The sequence below is a fragment of the Crocuta crocuta genome, unplaced genomic scaffold (assembly GCF_008692635.1).
Source record: "Crocuta crocuta isolate KB4526 unplaced genomic scaffold, BGI_CrCroc_1.0 scaffold131, whole genome shotgun sequence".
Taxonomy (NCBI): domain Eukaryota; kingdom Metazoa; phylum Chordata; class Mammalia; order Carnivora; family Hyaenidae; genus Crocuta; species Crocuta crocuta.
This window is the reverse complement of record NW_027528977.1, coordinates 12957506-12964243: the sequence shown is the minus strand read 5'-3', so window position 1 is coordinate 12964243 and position 6738 is coordinate 12957506. Positions and strand designations below refer to the sequence as shown.

General features: G+C 47.1%; 1 protein-coding gene across 1 annotated transcript in view; it reads left to right on the top strand.

Annotated features, from left to right (window-relative positions):
• The first annotated feature begins 6312 nt into the window (after positions 1–6312).
• Positions 6313–6738, top strand: part of CREBRF (CREB3 regulatory factor) — a 53103-nt gene continuing 52677 nt past the window's right edge. Inside the window, exon 1 of the mRNA XM_077757304.1 lies at positions 6313–6409. The gene's annotated coding sequence lies outside the window, so the exon portion shown is untranslated. The remainder of the gene's footprint in view (positions 6410–6738) is intronic.

Here is a 6738-nt window from a genome sequence, read left to right as displayed (position 1 = left end):
AAAGCCACCTTGGCCTGGACAGCAGTTGGCACCACCCTCCTCTCCAGCTTCCTCACGCACCTTATCCTCTGAATAAGTGGGGCATATTCCTATTTTACAACCGGAGATGCTGCGGTTATGTGACTTAGTCAATTTCACCCAGAGGCTACCACCTGAAATCATCTGCAAAATCAGGTGCGCGTACCCTCGTGCATGCTTTTCCGAGGAGCAAGTATATGGCTCTCATGAGACCCCTAGAAAAATTCAGAACTGCTGTTATTAATACTATCACCAACAGGGGCACCTGGCTGGCTCAGTTGGTGGAGCCTACGACCCTTGATCTCAGGGTTATGGGTTTGAGCCCCATGTTGGGTGAAGAGTTTAGTTAAGAAAATAATAATATCAATAATAGCTGATCCTTAGCTGGTGCCAGGCCCTAAGGACTTTACCCTTCACTAGCCAGTGACTGGGGCAGGACAGGGCAAAGAGCGTTAGCGCACATCTCTTGCCTTTCTAATAGTCTCAACTTCTCTGTGTCCCCCCAATCCCCAGGCAGGAGAAGACCACCAATCTGGTCCTCTTTTCTCCTGTGGTGTCTACAGGGGCCATTTACTGCGATTACTTCCTTTGTTAGAAGGAGAGAACTGCCCCCTACTTTGTCCTAATCTCCCTTCAGTTTCCACCCCTCCTCCCAGTTTCCCCAAAGGCGACTCCCTCGTTTCGACATGCGGGGAAGAGCTGCTTAGATAGTGGGCCAGAAGCCCCCTTGTGTTGAGCTGACTGGTTGTAGGGACACCAGGAAAGAGCTGTGGCCAGGTCATCAGGACTCCTGCAGGCCTGATTCTGGCTTTAGCCTGAGTGATGGGTGGGCCGCCCAGGTTGGCAAGGTGTCCTCAGAGTCTGTATGGAAGGGCAGGCAGCCCGCAGGAGCCGACGTGGGCACGGAGGTATGCGGGCCAAGGATACCTCCTGGTATCTCCCCTCCTAACAGGATACTCCCTGCAGTTGGCATTCAGGTTTGTTAACATGCTCTGTGTCTTGCCATGACTGTGAGAACAGGTGCAGAGGATGGTACCCATTTCTTTTACGCATTTCCCTCTTGGGCTGGGCCCTGCGAGGACAGGGTGAAAACACTGGTGGGCACCTTACCTGGTGTTGCTGTCACACCAGTGACATTGTGTATGACATTGTGAATTTGTGGGGAAAACAAAAAACCTTGGATACACAGGAACTCCCCCTCCCCCACTCCCCACATAGTTCTCTGAACTTTTCATCCTTATTTATTTCTGTCTTTTAGCAGCCTCTCTGTTCACTTCCTGGATGTGGAAATCCAGCCTCCTAGTTCTACACTGGATCGAGGCTTTCGGAGCGCACCTCCATCTGTAGCTCAACAAACTATTTATTATCACATCTACAGGTCTTGGTTCCTGCTGCTTATCAGTCTGTCCCTCCATTTGCTGTTTTTATCGGCCTACTTTGGGCCTCAGCAACAAGAATGTCTCATTGTACCTGTCCTTTGGGAATCTTTTCCTACAACAAATGCTAGATTGTTCTCACTCCCTGGCTTCCTGGTTTGCTATCAGTTAGAGTTGCTGATACTAACAATGTATGTGCAGCTCGGTGCTGACAAAAAAATCAAACCAAACCAAACAAAAAAAAAAAAAAAGAAAAGAAACAAAATCCCACAGGACCTACTAGCTGTCCTAGAAGTTTTCAGTCTCAGTGGGACAGACAAAACAATTTTGACAGGAATGCCGCCTTGGAAGATAATGGAATCACAAACAGTCTGAGTTGCTGGCTGCCTTCTCTTGTCCTGCTACTTTCCCTTTGCTGCTGCTTCCCTTCTAAGAAGCTTCTAGTCCCATTCTTCCCTAGAAGGTGGGGGAGGGGGAGAGTCAACACCGCTGAGCACCATTATGCATCAGGTTCTGCATTTGATTTTCAAAATCAACCTGTGAGGGAAGTTATGTCAGAAACCAAGGAACAGTCGGGGCGCCTGGGTGGCTTAGTCGGTTAAGCATCCGACTTTCGCTTAGGTCATGATCTCGCGGTTCGTGGGTTCGAGCCCCGCGCCAGGCTCTGTGCTGACTGCCAGCTCAGAGCCTGGAGCCTATTTCAGAGTCTGTGTCTCCCTCTCTCTCTGACCCTCCCCTGCTCACACACTCTCTCTCTCTCTCTCTCCTAGAAATAAAAAAATATTTAAAAAAAAATCAAGGAACAGTCAGCTTAGTATCTTGCCCAAATACGTTAGCAAGAAAGTGGCCCCAAAACACATAGGTATCTTGTTGTTAACCCCCGCACCACAGCCTCCCCTCCTAGAAACTCTGTTGTTGTACTGGAAGCTTCTCATGTCAGTCTCCTTCAGGTTCTGTTCCTCCAGAGCGTGGACTGTGTCTTCATGTACGTATGGGACACTCAACATGTCATTTTATTTCTCTCTCTTCTTTCCCCTACCCACAGCTAAACACAGGCCTGATTATGCTGTCTAATGACGTGCCTTGCATTCTCTGTAATTCAAGGACATATTAGTGTTTATGCCGCTTGATTTAATTGAGGACATAATATCACACGATACGAATAGTACAAAGTGATAAGTACATTAAGTGCTCATTGGGCGGCAGAGGAAAGGATATTAATGAGAACAGTAATAGACATGGTAGAAATAGATCTCATAAAAGATGTGGGTACTTGAGCCATGGAGGATGAATAGGATTTGGACCACAAGCGGTTATTAAGCTCCTATCCCTTGGTAGGCCTGGTTCTCCGTATGGGAAGTGAGGAATCAGGGTAAAGAAGTCACAGATTGACTAGAGAAGAGTCTTGAGACTGAAGTTGGTGCTTTCTGGGAGAAGACACCAAAGCTCAGAGCTGTCACATAAAGAATACTGCATCCTATGGAGAGACTTAGGCAAGGGGAAGAACTGAACTCTTCTCCCCCCAAAGACTTTTTTAGGAGAGGTCAATGAGGGTTGGCCAACTGCCAAACATTAATTGGTATCTTTTAGATTCACCCTCAGCAATGCTCCAGTCTCCTCAGGAATAAAATCCTTTATTTATTTATTTGTTTGTTTATTTATTTATTTATAATGTTTTATTTATTTCTGAGGGAGAGAGAGAGTGCGTGGGCAAGGGAGGGTCAGAGAGAGAGGGAGATACAGAATCTGAAACAGGCTCCAGGCGCTGAGCTGGCTGTCAGCACAGAGCCCCACGCGGGGCTCAAACCCACGAACCATGAGATCATGACCCATGAGATCATGACCTGAGCCGAAGTCGGACGCTCAACCGACTGAGCCACCCAGGTGCCCCTAAAATCCGTTTTTAAAAGGACACAATTTTTCCTGGAGATCTTCCAGCTTTGAGTTAATTAATCTCACTTCTGAAGCTGTGAAATCTTAAGGTATCACACAGGTCCACAGAGGCCTGGAAAGAAAATACTTAGACTCAAAACGGTAACACCCATTTAAATATGTACGTCATCCGCAGGCAGGGCTCAGTCTGTGCTCGAATGAAGGATTGCAAGCTTTAGGTTGTAAGGAAAGTTAGGACCTGTGGCAACCATTTTAATTATTTTCAGGAGAAAATTGGAACCCAGAGAGGTCCAGCCCTCACCTTGGATCCCATAGTAAACAGGGCTCAAATTGAAGTGTTGGTCCAAGAACAGTGTTTCAAATACATTAAGATTTAAAGTGGGTGATTGTAAAATAAATAATAAATAAATAAACAAACAAATAAATAAAATAAAGTGGGGAAATGTCAGCATATATATAAAAAATATATATATCACTGGTAAGATACACAGAGCATGGGCACTTGTGGTTGCTTCTAAGAGAGGAAAATGAGTGGCCAGGGAACAGGGCAGGGGGGAGAGTCAATATTCACTGAATACCTTTTTGTGCCTTTTGAATTTTGTGCTGTGTATATGTTACCTAATCAAAAAATAAATAATTTATTTTTAAGAATTCAGTGGAGTCCTAAGTATTGCTTTGTTTCCCTCACTGTGTCATGTTTGTGTAAACTATAAATATATTTTTGACTCAGGTCATGTAAATGACTTTGCAGAAGCAAGGTTAAGCACTTTGGAAGTCGTGATGGCTAGAACAAGAGGCTCCTGAGCCTCAAGCCAATGCAATTCCAGAGTCCCAACTTCCTGCCAATTTTGATTGTGGCACAATCTGGCAGGATGAAACCCAAAGAAACACAAATCAATTAGCAGTCAGTGATTTCATTCACTTCAGAGCAGGATCTGGTCATTAACAAACTGTGATGTCTCTGTTAGCCAAAGCTGTCCTTTCCAAGACCGGGGAAGATCAAAGGCGGGAATCCAATGTAACTCACAAGTGAACCCCTTCAATGGCAGAGCCCCGTGCTAGAAGCGAGCTGCTTCTTGATCCCAGAGAACTGTTGCCCAGAAGAAGTGTGAAAATGACTGTGTCAAAAGGGCAGTGGGACAATGGAAGAGCTAACCATCAGCGGGAGTTTTTCCAAACATAGTATTACTAGGGAAAGGATAGTCTATGATGTATTCCGTGGAGATTTAAGACATGAATCAAATGTGAACAAGTGAGAGGAAACTGGCCCAAATGTCCCAGCCCAGTTTTTCTATTGATGCTTCAATTTTAAATTCCAGTTGACATGGAAAATTAGAATGTGGTATGTTAGACTTAAAAAAAATAATTATAATCCTGCTACTTCCTGTGCAGTAGGGAAAAGACATTCCTTCACGGTATGGAGACCCTAAGGTATTTTGAAGGATACAGAGGTGAGATTTACTTTTATTTTCTCCTTAGGTATCCACACATACCCCCCTATTAATATTGTTCACAAAGGTATTATTTTAGTAGCTGTTAAATTGCTTAAGTCTAGAGTTACCCTTACTTGCTATTTAATTTACAGTACATCTTCTAAATGACATCTTTGAAACAATCTAATAATACTACCATTCATTAACTGCTTGCTCTATGTGAAGCACTGTGGTAAGGACCTCATATGAATTTTTCCACTCACTTCTCACAACCCCATGAGGTACTAACAGAAGAAGCTCACAGAAGAAGTTAAACTGTGCTGGTTCACATATGGTAGAGGCAAGGATTCAAATCCAGCTTGTTATACAACCAGTATTTAATGACTGCCAATGTCATGAAGGTTGGAGGATAAACAATGGGGCTAATTCGTGCCCTCTTGAAGTTTATGATCTTTAGAAGTCTTTCCCATTCCAAAGTCCAGAGTTTTGACGTTGACATTATACTACTTTCCTAGGTGTGTGCAAAGAGGAGCCACATTTTCTAAGGCAATTATTCTTAAGAGAAATCTGTCAGCCTGAGGGAATCTGGCCAAGCATTTCTGTTCTCCAATCCTCCTTTCTTCATGCCTACTAAAGTCTTGCTTCTGTTCTGTGCCCAGAAGATAACTGCGCCCTTAAGAAGTATAAAGAGCAGTTTGGAAGCACAGGCTGTGGTAACCGAGCTGGGTTCCGGGCCCAGCTGGTTCATTTACTAGCAGCCTGACCTTGAGCAGGTCTAATTTCCCTAATTAGCCCTAATATCCCCCCTCTGCAAAAATGTGTATATTACCATTGCGTGTCCCTGTAGGGTGAGCTAAATGAGATGACGAGTCCACTACATCACGTTTAGGAGCAAAAGGTCGCTATTGTTATCAATAGGATTAGGGAGCACAAGAAAACTTCAGACACATGTGGTATGAATGTTTGTTTGTCTAGGCGCTTCTAGTAGCATTCTGTTTGTACAGTCGTGTACAGGCAGTCTCTCTTTTAAAGGTGCACGCAATATAGTTGATACCAATGTCTGGGGCTTACGTACGTAATAAACATTAGTTGAATGAACGAACGGCTGAAGGCAAGATCAATCTCAGCGAATTAAGAAGTTCAGATGTGAAGGATGTACTAAAGCAGTCGATACAATTCCTCTCCTAAGCTAATGCCCCTATTGTTCCCGTACCCCCCCTTCAAGTTTCACTGAACTTAGAATGTAAATGCAGATTGGCATAAATATAAACGGGTATACGTATATTCAAGCCTCACCGTGTAGCTGTGAGATCAGATAAAACGCTGGATAGGAAAGCCATTGCAAATGAACCTCGGCTACAAACGCGAGCGCGGCTAGGTATCAAAGACGGCCCACGCCCACGCAGCAGTGACAGGCGCCAAGCCCCCGCTCCGCCCCCTCTTCCTGGTTTTTCCCGGCAATCCGCCCCTCCGGCGTCATGTGACAGGGGTGCCCTGCCGGGCCGAGCTNGGCGGCCCCCCGCCTCCCTCCTCCTCCTCGCCGCGGCCCACGTGAGGGGGGCGAGTCACGCGATTTCCGGGAACCCGTCAGGAAGGACATAAACAAAACAAACCGAGGCAGCATGGAGAGGGGCCGCGGCCCCTGCAGCGGAACCGGACCCAGCCCCTGAGCCGCCCCCACACTCACAGGTGAGCTCCGTTGCTCTCCGCCCGGAGCCCGCAGGGGCCTGGGCTGGGGGACTAGCCAGGCAGGGGGCGGAGGAGGGCCGCTGGCCTACGAGGCAGCAGCGCCGGGGCTCTGAGCNACCCACGGGTGGGCGGCAGGGGAGGCCGGGGGTGGGCAGCACCAGGCATCTGTCCTGCCAGGCCGCCCGGCCCTTCACTGCTGCCTCCGAGCCCGGGGCCGTGGCTGCCGGCAACCGGCCTGTCAGAGAAGCGAGCGGGTGGGAGGGGCCGGGGAAGGGAGGGGAGGCGAGGCTGGCGGGGGAGGAGAGAGAGGGGTGTGTGAGGAAGGGCTG